The 14,971-nt window shown below is 50.1% G+C and overlaps 1 long non-coding RNA gene across 9 annotated transcripts in view; it reads right to left on the bottom strand.

Annotated features, from left to right (window-relative positions):
* Positions 1–6,034: 6,034 nt before the first annotated feature.
* LOC105706765 (uncharacterized) overlaps positions 6,035–14,971 on the bottom strand; it is a 31,955-nt gene continuing 23,018 nt past the window's right edge. For 7 of the 9 annotated variants that reach the window (XR_010344284.1, XR_010344282.1, XR_010344285.1 and 4 more), the window contains 3 exons: positions 11,985–12,098; positions 10,014–10,122; positions 6,035–6,631 (listed from right to left, as the gene is read on the bottom strand). This is a non-coding gene — a long non-coding RNA (uncharacterized LOC105706765). The other 2 variants (XR_010344279.1, XR_010344278.1) reach the window with 2 other exon arrangements.

Below are 14,971 nucleotides of genomic sequence, written 5' to 3'. Positions count from 1 at the left end.
CCCTTTCTCTGATTTCTCTCTCCTTTCCCGCACGCGTGCGCTCGCTTGCTGTCTCACACTCTCTATCTGTATCTTTATCTGTGTGGGCGTCTGTGTCTTGGGACGCACGTGCCCCGTGTGCCAGAGGGCGGTTTCTGGCACGTCGGCCTTTCTTCTGGTGAGACTCTCTCCATGTCTCTGCCTGAGCCTGGGTCCTGTGGCCACTTGTCAGGCTCGTCAGTCGCTTTCTCGCCGGTTCCAGTTGGGGTTGGTGGAGACCTGGGCAACGTGGGGAGGGAGCTGCGTCGGACCCGCAGGGGTTTCAATCCCCTCCCCATCATGAGCGGCCTCCGTTTCAGGACCAAGGCGATCACACCCCAGTCAAGGACAAAAGCCTCACCACAGCTCTTCGACCACCTGCAGGAGGGGTGCCCATCCACCTCAGAGGGATGGTTCTCACTTCTCTGGCCTTGGCCTTCCGGGAGAAATCTAAGCCACAGCTCGACACAGGGATGGACAAGGACGCCGGGATCGAGATGTGGCAAGCACCTCTGTGACTCCAACGCTGTCCTTTCTGGCCAAGTGAAGCGTTTGGCACTCCTCCCGGGATGCCCGTGGCAGTGGCATGCTGCTGTATTTGGCCTGGACTCTGGCCTGTGCTCTGTCCTCCCTGGTTCTCTGTCTGTCCTGTTTCTGAGAAGTCTAGAGGCTTCTTGGTCTGGCTCAGTGTCTCCCACAAAGAACACTTCCCCGTTCGGCAGGGAGAAACTGTGGGGATCCGTTTCCTGTCTGTTTCGCCCTCCAATGCTGTTTCTGGACGAGTCGGTGGGTGCCAGGATCGCGGAGCTCTGGCCTTCCACACGTGTCTGGGACAGGGCAGCTTTCTTGGTCTCCGTGTTCCTGCGGATGGCTGCGTGGCTGGTCTTGGCCCTGTCAAAAAGGCGGTGTTGCATCCCAGCTGCACTTCCTCTCTCATTCTTGAGGGCCATCCGGTTCCTCTGCTCCTAGGGAATGTGCCTTCAAGCACTGAATCTTCTGGCTGCCACAGATTCCGGGAGCCAGCCAAAGGGACTGGGTTTCGCAGGGTGCAGGGGAGTGTGCGTCAGGGGTACCTGCCGGGTGGCGGGGTGGGGGACACCACGCCTTGAGGCCCATGGGATGTTTGTGTGCCCCAGGGAGGCCGTTCCCGCCTCTCTCCATTGTAATCCCATTCCTGCTTACCCGGTGGGATCCCAAACCGGATCCCCGAAGAGGACTCCGAAGAGCCCATCGGGCACCTTGAAGCTCCTCCTCTACCTGGAGCTGAAGCAGAAGACCCCTGGAGGAGGTCCTGTGGACAAAAGTCCCTTGGGTTGGACCCTAGCTTCATCTCTCACACACCCCTTTCCCACGCCGCTCCAAACCTGGCACTTGCCACTTTCCTGGCCGCCGCCGCTATTTCTTCAAGGGGTCGCAGCCTGACTTCCTGCAGCCAGGTGCGGTCCCCCTTCCCAGTGCACCTGCCCGAAGCACCAGTGCCACCTCGGCTTCCAGTGACCTTCCACCGTTGCCCGGCGATAGGTCCCTGAGACTTGGCAAAGGAGGAGCCCCCTGTGGGCGGTGGGTCACCGACGGGGCTCAGGCCACACCTCGCCAGGACGTCCACAGCATCGTCTGCGGAGGCCAGGATTTACGGAGGCTCGACCAGGAGGAAGAAACCTCAGGCACAGAAAGCACCGGGGAGGCATCGAGGAATCCCAGCCTCAGGCCGGCATCGACGGGCTACATACAGGTCATTGTCCCCAGATGTCGTCCCCTTGTCATCTCCAGGACACATCTGCCTGTGTGCTCGTGGGCTGCTCTCTCACCTGAAGGTTGTTGTGGAGGAGAGCAGAACCCTGTTGCAGCTTTGGGGGCAGCCAGAAGTGGGTGTTGCTGTGTGTGTGTGTCTTTGTGTGTTTGTGTGTCCGTGTGTCTGTCTGTCTCTCCCTTTCTCTGATTTCTCTCTCCTTTCCTGCGGGCTCGCTCTCCGTCTCTGTCGTCTCTATGCATCTTTGTCGGTGGGTGCATGTTGGGACGCACGTGCCCCATGTGCCGGAGGGCGGTTTCTGGCACGTCGGCCTTTCTTCTGGTGAGACTCTCTCCATGTTTCTGCCTGAGCCTGGGTCCTGTGGCCACTTGTTAGGCTTGTCAGTCTTTTTCTCGCCAGTTCGAGTTGGGGTTGGTGGAGGCCTGGGCAACGTGGGGAGGGAGCGCCGTCCCACCCGCAGGGGTTTCAGTCACCTCCCCATCCTGAGCGGCCTCTGTTTCAGGACCAAGGCGATCACACCCCAGTCAAGGACAAAAGCCTCACCACAGCTCATCGACCACCTGCAGGAGCGGTGCCCATCGACCTCACAGGGATGGTTCTCACTTCTCTGGCCTTGGCCCTCAGGGAGAAATCTAGCCACAGCTCGACACAGGGATGGACAAGGACGCCGGGAACGAGATGTGGCAAGCATCTCTGTGACTCCAACGCTGGCCTTTCTGTGCAAGTGAAGCGTCTGGCACTCCTCCCGGGATGCCCGTGGCAGTGGCATGCTGCTGTATTTGGCCCGGACTCTGGCCTGTGCTCTGTCCTCTCTGTTTGTCTGTCCTGTTTCTGAGAAGTCTAGAGGCTTCCTGGTCTGGTTCAGTGTCTTCCACAAAGAACACTTGCCCATCCAGCAGGGAGAAACTTTGTGAGGATCCGTTTCCTGTCTGTTTCCCCCTCCAAAGCTGTTTCTGGACGACTGGGCGGGTGCCATGATCGTGGAGCTCTGGGCTTCCACACCTGTCTGGGACAGGGCAGCCTTCTTGGTCTTCGTGTTTCTCCGGAGGGCTGTGTGGCTGGCCGTGGCCCTGTCAAAAGGCGGTGTTGCATCCCACGTGCGCTTTCTCTCTCATTCTTGAGGGCCATCCGGTTCCTCTGCTCCTAGGGAAAGTGCCTTCAAGCACTGAATCTTCTGGCTGTCAGAGACGCCGAGCAGCCAGCCGAAGAGACTGGGTTTTGCTGGGTGCAGGGGAGGTTGCGTCGGGGGTACCTGCCGGGTGGCGGGGTGGGGTACACCACGCCTTGAGGCCCATGGGATCTTTGTGTGCCCCAGGGAGGCCGTTCCCGCCTCTCCCCATTGTAATCCCAATCCTGCTTTCCTTGTGGGGATGCCACAGCGGCCTTTCCAGTGCGCAAGCGAGAGGCGGCTCCTTGGGTTCCAGTGACCTTTCACTGTTGCCTGGTGACAGGTTCCTGAGACTTGGCAAAGGAGGAGTTCCGTGTGTCGGTCGGTCACCGGCATGGCTGAAGTCACTCCTCTACAGGATGTCCACGGCATGGTCTGCGGAGTCTAGGATTCGCCGAGGTTCGACCGGGAGGAAGAAAGCTTAGGCGCAGAAAGCACCGGGGAGGCAGCATGGAATCCCAGCCTCAGGCCTGCGTCGACAGGGTACAGGTCAGTCTTGCTAAATGTCTTGCCCTTGTCATCTCCGGGACACATCTGCCCGTGTTCCCACGGGCTGCAGTCTCACCTGAGTGTTTTCGAGTAGAGCAGAACCTCCTGCAGCTTCTGGGGCTGCCTGGGGGGTGGGTGGGTTTGATAGTGTGTGTGTGAGTGTGTGTGTGTGTCCCTTTCTCTGATTTCTCCCTCCTTTCCCGCACGCGTGCGCTCGCTTGCTGTCTCACACTCTATATCTCTATCTGTGTGGGGGTCTGTGTCCTGGGACGCACGTGCCCTGTGTGCCAGAGGGCGGTTTCTGGCACGTCAGCCTTTCTTCTGGTGAGACTCTCTCCATGTCTCTGCCTGAGCCTGGGTCCTGTGGCCACTTGTCAGGCTTGTCAGTCGCTTTCTCGCCGGTTCCAGTTGGGGTTTGTGTAGGCCTGGCCAACCTGGAGAGGGAGGTGCGTCGGACCCGCAGGGGTTTCAATCACCTACCCATCGTGAGCGGCCTCCGTTTCAGGACCAAGGTGATCACACCCCAGTCAAGGACAAAAGCCTCACCACAGCTCTTCGACCACCTGCAGGAGGGGTGCCCATCCACCTCAGAGGGATGGTTCTCACTTCTCTGGCCTTGGCCTTCTGGGAGAAATCTAGCCACAGCTCGACACAGGGATGGACAAGGATGCCGGGATCGAGATGTGGCAAGCACCTCTGTGACTCCAACGCTGTCCTTTCTGGCCAAGTGAAGCGTTTGGCACTCCTCCCGGGATGCCCGTGGCAGTGGCATGCTGCTGTATTTGTCCTGGACTCTGGCATGTGCTCTGTCCTTCCTGTTTCTCTGTCTGTCCTGTTTCTGAGAAGTGTAGAGGCTTCTTGGTCTGGTTCAGTGTCTTCCACAAAGAACACTTCCCTGTTCGACAGGGAGAAACTGTGGGGATCCGTTTCCTGTCTGTTTCCCCCTCCAAAGCTGTTTGTGCACGATTGGGCGGGTGCTATGATCTTGGGGTCTGGGCTTCCACATGTCTCTCGGACAGGGCAGCCTTCCTGGTCTCCGTGTTTCTCCAGATGGTTGTGTTGCTGGCTTTTGCCCTGTCAGAAACTGGTTTTGCATCTCCCCTCCACTTTCTCATTTTTAGGGCCATCCGGTTCCTCTGCTCTTAGGAAATGTGCCTTTAATCGCTGAATATTCTGGATGCGATTCTGGGAACCAAAGATACTAGGTTTCACCAAGTACAGGGTAGTTTGCATCAGGGGTACCTGCTGTGTGGTCAGGTGATGTTACTCCGCCTTGAGGCCCATGGGATCTTTGTGTGCCGTAGGGGGGGCCTTCCCACCTCTTTCCATTGTACTCCCATTCCTGGTTCCCCTGTGGGATCCCAAACCGTATCCCCCAAGAAGAGCCCATTGGGCACCATTAAGCTCCTCCTTTGCCTGGAGCCAAAGGAGAAGACCTCTAGAAGAGGTCCTGTGGACAAAAGTGCTATGTATTGGACCCTGGATTTGTCTCTCGCTCACCGCTTTCCCATTCCCCTGGAAACCCATTGCATGCCACTTTCCTGGCCGCCGCCACCATTTCTTTAAGGGGTTGCAGCCTAACTTCCTGGATGCAGGTACGAGTCCTTCCCACTGCGTCTGCGTGAGGCATCAGCGGTTCCTGGGGTCCCAGTGACCTTTCACTGTTGTCCGGTCATGGGTACGTGAGAGTTGGCAAAGGAGGAGACTCCTGTGTTGGTGGGTCACCGACTGGCTCTGGCCACTGCTCGCCAGGACGACCACAGCATTGTCTGTGGAGACCAGGATTCATGGAGGATTGTCCAGGAAGAAGAAACCTCTGGTGTAGAAAGCACTGGGGGCGCAGCAAGGAATCTCAGCCACAGTGCTATATGGATGCAGTATAGGTGAGTCTCTTGAAAGGTGCTGCCTTCTTGAAGGTCAGGCTTTCTTCTCGTTACCCTGTTTCATGGCCTGTGCCTGGGTTACTTTAGTCGTGTTTTGTCCAGTTACGTTTTGCGTTTGTGAATTTCTGGAGGTGGTCGGGATTTTCTGGATCCCCTATGGATTTAAATCGGCTCACCATCCTGAGTGGCCTGTTCTCTAGCATACAGGCCACCAGAGTATAGCTAAGAATAAAAGCCTCACAGGATAGCGCATTGTCCACCTGCCGGAGAGTACAGGGTGACCTCAGTGAAGATGGTTCACACTCCTGTCTCTTGCATCTCTTTTAGAAATGTAGCCACAGGGTAATACAAGTATAGAGTGGACGGGATCTGGACCCTGGATGTATCGATTTGTAGGCTGTGCTTCCCATATCACTAAAAATAATCTAATGAGTGTTTTGTAGGTAGGTGGTATTTGTGTTAAGGAATGAAGGTAAAGAGAAAAACTAAGAAAAAAGTATCCTAAGTTGCTTGCCAGTTACCTGATTGTTACAAATATAATTCTCATTTTAATTCACCTGCTCATGCAAAGGCCGGTGGTAGTAATACCGAATTTCCTAAGGTAGCCTTGCTATATTTTGTATAATTAAGATATCATGCATATCAGAGTATCTGGAATCCTCTCCGATTCCCTTTAATTATGTGATTAATCACATACCTAAAATAACGTACCAAAACAAGAGAAACTCCGTTTTTACTTAGTTGCTTCGAATTTATTTATTTAAGCTTGTGGTTCCCTCAGAAACCCGACAGTTCATTTGTGGCTGGCATTCTTCCAGGTCTCATCTTCAGTAACTATTCAAATGCTTGTGGCCTTTGATTAATTTTTCCTAAATAATGTGTTAAAAAGCTACATTGAGCCCGGGCTCGGTGGCTCCCGCCTGTAATCTCAGCACTTTGGGAGGCCGAGGCAGGCGGGTCACGAGGTCAACAGATCGAGACCATCCTCGCCACGATGAAACCCCGTCTCTACTAAAAATACAAAAAAAAATTAGCTGAGTATGGTGGCACGTGCGTGTAGTCCCAGCTACTCGGGAGGCTGAGGTGGAAGAATCGCTTGAACCCAGGAGGCGGAGGTTGCAGTGAACCGAGATTGTGCCACTGCACTCCAGCCTGGCGACAGAGCAAGACTCCGTCTAAATAAAAAAAAAAAAAAAAAAAAAAGCTACATTGAGGAACATATTGGTTATATCCAGGTAGCAAGCAGTTTAGGGTGGACCTACTGAGTCTTGAAGTGATGGCACAGGATAAGTCACGTATCACAAGCTCCTGGCTTTTCCGAGCCTGTAAGAAACAATGGTTTCCTGGTAACATTCTTAGTGGTGAAGCATACATGCAAATTATTCAGTGTTACCTTGGGAAATGTCCTGTCTTCAATTTCTTATGTATTCCTGGTATTAACACTTTCAAATGAATGTTGTATTTTAGAAACAATTGAATTCTTGTTTCTCTGGTAACATGCAGGTTTGCATAATCCCTACCATGAGTTCAAAATTAAGAAATTGGGTTTTCTTTCTAAATTCCACTTGATTTGTTGGCAAGGGCAGTCAAGGCAAATCTGAAATAACCAAATTAACTCATATCAAAAATGAGTCTTGGCCAGGCGTGGTGGCTCATACCTGTATTTCCAGCACCTTAGGAGGCTGTTGGCGATCACCTGAGGTCAGGAGTTGGTGACCAGTTTGGCCAACACTGAGAAACCCCACGTGTACTAAAAATACAAAAAATTAGCCACACGTGGTAGTGTGCACCTGTAATCCTTGCTACTCAGGAGGCTGAGGCATGTCAATCACTTGAATCCAGGAAGTGGAGGTTACAAGATCGTGGCACTGCTCTCTAGTGTGGGCAAGAAAGCGAAAATGAAAAAAAAAAAAAGCCTCTTGAGTAGCCTGGCAACTCTGTTGGTGTTTTCTAAATGTTAATTGCTTTCACTTAAGTCAGGGGCATCATAGTCACCATTCTCAGGCGTTAAAACACTTTCCCTTAAGTCTGCGTACCACATCAATTACTATTTCCCACATATCACTGACTTACTGTCACATCCCTTATTAATCTCCTTCAAAACCCAGCTTACTCAGTGTACACTGCTCAGCTTGGCACTCAGGATTGTCTGATCTGCCCCTGCCCAGACTGAGAGGTGGAAAAGGCAAACCCTTTTGGGTCAGGAAGGTAATAAAAACGAGAGGGGTGCAAAATGTTAGGTAGTCAGTGGTTTCAACCTCAGTATGAAGGACACTAGAGAAGGTGCAGCAGATAGATAGACAGTCCCTATAGGTCATGTCCAAATGAGAAAGACATTGTTTTGCTCAAATTGACACTAAAAAACAGTGCAGACTTAAGGCAGATTTGTTTTCAGAGAAGCAGGGAATCTGAAATTTTGGGTGAAATGTCCCAATTGCCAGAAGGTGAAAATGCTGTCAAATGTAAAATTCAGGTCAGATTCTGTCAAACTCCTTGTTCTATGTGTGAATAGCTAGTCTGTATCTTCACCTATGCATATTTAAAATTCAACCTTAAGCAAATCCATGGGCCACCATAATCCTTCTACTTTGTAGCAAGAGTCTGGCCTCTGAAACTGTTTCCTTACGCCTCCCACTGGAATGTCTTCCCTCTAATCTCCAACTTACCAAACTGGTCAGGGGCAGCTGAGATAGCCCTATTTCTGGGAGTCCTCCCCAACCACTAGTAATCAGAGGCATCTCTGCTGTGCCTGCCCTTCATCCAAATAACAATATTTAAACTGTTCCATTTGTGTTTACAATTAACTACTTCATGAGTGACTGCTGTATCAATGGAGCAGAAAGGAATGCTGAGGGAAGACTCCTGTTAGAACAAGCTCGTCTTCCAGGAATAGGAATGAACTTTGACCAGTACCAACATGGCAGTCTCCAGTGCAAGAAAAGCTAAGGGCATCAATCCCCTTGACAGTCAGGATGGAATTACAGGTAATTCTCACCTCTTTGTTGACTCTCAGGTGGAAACTCCCTCCCCAAGAGGTGAAGTGCAGCAGTCCACTCCAGAGCCCCACAGTTGGGGCCAGGGATGTCCAAGACATCACCAGGGTAGGCAGTTCTCATCCAGAGGGGCCCAGCATGACCCACCACCCTCGAGCTCAGTTTCAGGCTTGGGCCAGGGAGTGACGTCCTTGTCCCCAGGCAACCAAGGGTTTGTCTCTAACCCTGTGGGCTCGAATGGAAGGAAAATGGCCTGGAGGTGCCCACAGGAGAGAAGCTGAATTCTGAGAGCTCTCTGGGGCTTCCAGCTTGCATCCCCGTTGAGTAACACAGGAACACGCAGAGGGGCATGCTGACTGCCTACAGGGCACCCACGGAATGCAGGTGCACACTGTAGATTCTGAAAGTGAAGGTCAGGTAAGGGGCAGAGGTGTGGGGAAGTCCCGAAGAGGGAGGCCTCCCCCGGTGCCAACCAGACTAGGGGCCGGCCCACTGACTGGAAGTACTTCTGACGTCAACGCAACACACGGGAAGGTGTGTAGGGTGGGTAGTGGAAGTGACCGCAGAGGCCACTGGGGATTGTAGTTTTGGAGCTAGAGAGGCAGCAAGCAGTTGACTTTGCCTGCACAGGGTGCCTCTGACATTTGCACAGTGCACACCAAGTTTAGGAGCCCACTGTTAATATACCCAAATGACGTTGACACCTTTTTCTTCTGTAAGCCAATGAGATGTGCTGACTGTGAGAGCACCCCAGGAATGGCGAAGGATTCTGGAAAATGTGGTCCCAGCGCTCTGCAGTCTGCGGTGACCTTCAGCTACAGGTAAGCTTAGCTCATCACGCAGGTTTCTGCACTTGGGCCCTTCTCCGAGTAGAAGCCAGGTCAGGATGGACGCCACTCAGAGGGAGGTGATGCTCTCCTGGGACTCCCGGTTTCGGGGTGACACTGGGCCCTGTGTCCCCTAGAGTAGGAGGGTATGCCAGGACAGGGAATCTCAAGACTGTTCTCAGTGAAAGGAAGATTGTCTTGGGGCAAACCCCCAGAATGGAGACGGGAGAGTCTGGTCCCATTTCCCCAGGATTTTAGGGAATGGAGGCTGGACTGTGGTGACCAGCAATAGAGCCCCTGGTGATAGTGGTGATGAGGATCCAAGGCTTGATCCAGAAATTCTTGAGGTTTGTTATGAAACAGACTCGCTCCGTTGCCCAGGCTGGAGTGCAATGGGAATCTTGGCTCACTGCAACCTCTGCCTCCGCCTACCAAGTAGCTGGGATTACAGGTTCCTGCCACCATGCCCAGCTAATTTTTTGTTTGTTTTTTAGTAGAGACCAGGTTTTGCCATGTTGGCTAGCCTGGTCTCGAACTCCTGACCTCAGGTGATCCACCCACCTTGGCCTCCTAAAGTGCTGGGATTATCGGCATGAGCCACCATGCCCAGCCTGAGGTTTTAATTTTTACCTTACAGGTACAGCTTGCAGGAACCTTCTGGAGGGTGGAGGTGGGGTGGTGTTGAAGATGAGGCATCATTCTATTTTGTTCAACATGAGTGTTTTGTTTGTGCATTAATTTGTGTTTTTAAATATGCTACATTAAAATTGTGTTTATCTTGATCACTGGGTTTTTTTGGTACCCCTTTAACTACTGCATCTACTGATACGAAGTGAGGCCTGGCCTCTATGCATCAAACAGCCAGAAAGTCCCTCAGGAACTTACTCTGAATTGCTGAATTGTGAGTGATCTTTTCCTTTCCTGACTTTCTTAATATCCACAATTTCCTCATAGCCATCCCTCCAAAGCCACAGCCACAAGGCACCTCCAAGACCTGTCATGAAGAACATATTGAAAGATTATTTTTAAACCTTCACACTCCACGCCCTCCAGAATGTCTTTCCCATTGGGTAAACACCAATGGGAAGGAGGATTAGCTGAGAGCCCTATTCCCGCCCAGGTAAATGATCTTGCCAAAGATTTAATAGCCACATGTAGAATGCTTGTAAGAGAACTCAGAACCAAAGTCAGGCATGGGGCTGGGCTTTAAGGAACACAAATGACAAGGAGGGACTGGAAAACTTCAGAAAGGTATGGAGGGGATATAATCCAGATCCCTATGTGTAGACGTATGTATACAAAGAAGTCTGTAAAGAGAGACCCAGGCATTATGATGTGGCATATGTAATAAATCAAACATAATGTAACAGCAGGTCAAGTGATAAGGGGACTGAAAAAACAGAGCAAGCAGAGAAACGAGTAATATCAAACTCCACAGAAATGGACAAACATCAAGACACCCAAAAGTGCCACGTTCATTTAAATCAAAGGTGACAGGCCGGGTGCGGTGGCTCACGCCTATAATTCTAACAAACATTTTGGGAGACCAAGGTGGGCGGATCATTTCAGGTTTGAAACCTGACTGGTAAATATGGTGAAACCCTGTCTCCACTAAAAATACAAAAATTAGTCAGGTGTAGTGGGCACCTGTAATCCCATCTACTCTAGAGGCTGAGGCAGAAGAATCAATTCAACTCAGGACGTGGAGGTTGCAGTGAGCCAAGATCAGGCCACTGCACTCCAGCCTGGGCAACGGAGCAAAACTCCGATTCAAATAAACAAATAAATCAAAGATGACACTTACTGAGGGCTGCTTGCCAGATTCAATGATACATCCTCACCTGAGTACGCCTTGGGAATCTGAACCATGTGTCATATCTGTGCTTTACAGAGTCCTATTTCCCACACTCTTTCTTACCTGGGTTGAGATGTGAAAATCGATCTAAATTATAAACGTAAAAAATCTAACAATGCCCATCTAGTTCAAATTAAATAAAAATCAGTAAGGCTGGGCGCGGTAGCTCACGCCTGTAATCCCAGCACTTTGGGAGGCCGAGGCGGGTGGATCACGAGGTCAAGAGATTGAGACCATCCTGGTCAACATGGCGAAACCCCGTCTCTACTAATACAAAAAATTAGTTGGGCATGGTGGCGCGTGCCTGTAATCCCAGCTACTCAGGAGGCTGAGGCAGGAGAATTGCCTGAACCCAGGAGGCGGAGGTTGCGGTGAGCCGAGATCGCACCATTGCACTCCAGCCTGGGTAACAAGAGCAAAACTCTGTCTCAAAAAAAAAAAAAAGTAAAAGAAAAAAATTTTGAAATTAAAAGCCATATAAACCATTGTCACTGATGAGTTAGTTAGAGAGAGACAGGTCCCACAGGAGTCCACTGAGGAGGAGGGCCCGATAGGGTGAAAAAAAACATAAGAGTTGTATTTTAAATGAAATATGTGATAGTCATTAAATCGTCATTGGACCTCAGGTAGAAGTAGGTAAAATGGCAGAAAATAAGAGGAATGAGCTAGACACCATAGATATGTAATGATGGACAATAAATGACACGATGTGGAGAGTCCACGCACTCATGCAGACTTTGTGTGTTCACAGAAACATGTATATGCATGCATGACCCAGTAGAGATGTTTACACAAACTGCATTTACACGGTGAAGTCAATGAGGAGCTAAAATAAAAATCAAATAGGGATATGTTTAGTGGGAAACCCTTCAGAACACGCACACAGCATCTCCCCTCCCTTCTGAATACCATGTATAGCCTGTAGCAGTAGATGGCAAATCCCAGCCTGGGCCACCCTTCCCAGAATGTCGCAAACATGGACATGCAGACGCAGAACTCACCAGATGCCCAACCTCGGTGGTGCGGCGCTCTGAAAGACATGCTTCAAGTAAGAGGGACTAGAAAACTCCCAGAGGAAGCAACAGGGACTGCGGATTCCAGGAAGCTCCAGAGGCCTGTGTAAACGTCAAGCAGTGAGCCCACATGCGTGTCAGTCATTCAGATAGCACGAACTCAAACATCATCTAACACAGCATCTCAAATTTCTCTGTGCATCAGACTCACCTGGGGGGCTTGTTAAATACAGATTGTTGGGTCTCACTCCTAGTATTCTGGGTGCAGACTGTGAATCTGCATTTCCAGCATGTTTTTCAGGTGATATTGATACTGCTGGTCCAAGGACCACATTATGATCTAATTTAACACCAGGGTACAGGAGGTACTAAAGAGCAAAGAAGCAACAGAAGGGACCTGAAGCCTGTAGGGGCTTCTCTGTAAACCCCTCAAACATAAAAACATTCAAGGCACTCAACAGCATTTACAGCATCAGGTCTAAGAATACAAGGTACCAGGCAGGGAGTGCTCCATCAAGTAGAGAGATGAGCCCTCTGAGTGTCCCTCTCAGCCCGCTTGTGTTGCCACAACAGAATACCACAGACTGGGTGATTTATAAGCAAGAGGTTATTTGGCTTACAGTTCTGGACCCTGGGAAGGGGAAGGGCCTGCACCTTGTGAAGGTCTTGCTGTGTCACCCTACGGTGGAAGGTGGAAGGCAGAAGAACAAGAGAGTGACCACATGTGAGGAAGGAGGGAGAAAGAGAGAAAGGGAAGGAAGCCAACCTCATCCTTTTATCAGGATCCCACTTCCTGAGATAGATAGCTAACACACACTGCCTTCATCCATTCATGAGGGCACAGCCTTCATGACCTCATCACCTCTTAAAGTTTCCACTGGTCAACACTGTTGCATTAGGGGTTGAGTTTCCAACACATGAACTTCGGGAAATACATTCAAACCACAGCAGTCCCATGTAAGCCTTCCAGAAAACCTGTGTGCCTGACTCTGGACTCCCTCCTTTCCACCCTCTCTCACTGCAACTCTAACATCCTGTTCCCTCATCATTTTTAATTTGAGAACAGCAAAGAATACAATCACTATACCTATTTTTTTATGTACCTTTCGCTTTCTTAGATTAAAATAATTCTATCACTCAAGTAGTAATTTTTTTTGTTTTTTTTATTTTTGAAACAAAGTCTCGCTCTTGTCGCCCAGGCTGGAGTGCAGTGAGGCGATCTTGGCTTACTGCAGCCTCCGTCTCCCGGGTTCAGGTGATTCTCATGCCTCAGCCTCCTGAGTAGCTGGGACTACATGTGCGTGTCACCACGCCTGGCTAAGTTTTTGTATTTTTAATAGAGACGGCATTTCACCGTGTTAGCTAGGATGATCTTGATCTGCTGACCTTGTAATCCGCCCGCCTTGGCCTCCCAAAGCACTGGGATTACAGGAGTGAGCCACCGCACCTGGTCTCAAATAGAAATTTGTAAAAATTAATTTTCATTTTTGATATGAGATAATATAAAATTCTTTTTTGTTTTTTCGACAGAGTTCTTTCTCCTAGGCTAGAGTGAAGTGGTGTGATCTTGGCTCACTGCAACCTCCGCCTCCTGGGTTCAAGTGATTCTCCTGACTCAGTCTATCAAGTAGCTGGGATTATAGGCACCCACCACCATACACAGCTAATTTTTTTTTCTGAGACAGAGTTTTGCTCTTGATGCCCAGGCTGGAGTGCAGTCTCCTAAGTAGCTGGGATTACAGGCATACACCACCACATCCAGCTAATTTTGTATTTTTAGTAGAGACAGGTTTTGCCATGTTGGCCAGGCTGGTTTCGAACCCCTGACCTCAGGTGATCCACCTGCCGCAGCCTCCCAAAGTGTTGGGATTACAGGTGTGAGCCATGACACCTAGCCAATTTTGTATTTTTAGTAGAGACAAGGTTTCACCATGTTGGCCAGGCTGGTCTCAAACTCCTGACCTCAGGTGATCCGCCCGCCTGGGCCTCCCAAAGTGCTAGGATTACAGACATTTACCGGGCAAGGCTATGAACGTGAAATTCTGTATTATTGGAAACTCTAAAATACATAGAAAATAAAAATATTACCAAAAATGTTCCATGATGCTAAGCAACACGTAGAATGAGATCTTATATCCTAAAATATATAGAAGACCTAAATATGTTATTTCAAAAATCAAGCAGAAACATAAGGGGCTCTATACACACTTTTTAAAATAAGTTTTCTGGCTGGGCACAGTGGCTCACAAGTAATCTCAACACTCTGGGAGGCCAAGGCGAACAGATCACCTGAGATCAGGAGTTCGAGACCAGCCTGGCCAACATGGCGAAACCCATCTCTACTGAAAATACAAAATTCAGCTGAGCCTGGTGGCAGGCATCTGTAATCCCACCTTCTCGGGAGGCTGAGGCAGGGAGAATTGCTTCAAACTGGGAGGCAAAGGCTGCGGTGAGCCGAGACGTGCCATTGCATTCCAGCCTCAGGGACAAAGTGAGACTCCGTCTCAAAAAAATAAAAGCTTTCTAGACCAGGCACAGTGGCTCATGCCTGTAATCCCAGCACTTTGGGAGGCCAAGGTGGGCAGACTGCTTGAGGTCAGGAGTTCCAGACCAGCCTGGCCAAAATGGCAAAACCCTGTCTCTACTAAAAACACAAAAATTAGCCAAATGTGGTGGCTCACATATATAATCCCAGCTACTACTTGGGAGTCTGAGGCAGGAGAATCACTTGAACCTGGAAGGCAGATGTTTCAGTAAGCCAAGGTCACGTCACTGTACTCCAGCCCGGGTGACAAGAGTGAGACTCCGTCTCAAAAAAACAAAAAAACTTTTCTAGTTAAACTCTAGAAATAATTTGAAATTCTGTCAGGAAAGATATACTCAAAAAAACAAGGAAAGTATGTAAGTCATTAATGTATCAAAGAAAAGAATCGTTCTTGTATTGCCAATAAATACCCAACCAAGACAAAAAGGTA

Source organism: Aotus nancymaae, unplaced genomic scaffold (genome assembly GCF_030222135.1).
Source record: "Aotus nancymaae isolate 86718 unplaced genomic scaffold, 86718_ANA_hifiasm-v0.15.2.pri h1tg000028l, whole genome shotgun sequence".
NCBI lineage: Eukaryota > Metazoa > Chordata > Mammalia > Primates > Aotidae > Aotus > Aotus nancymaae.
Note: the sequence above shows the minus strand (reverse complement) of the source record. Positions and strands in the feature narration are given on the sequence as shown.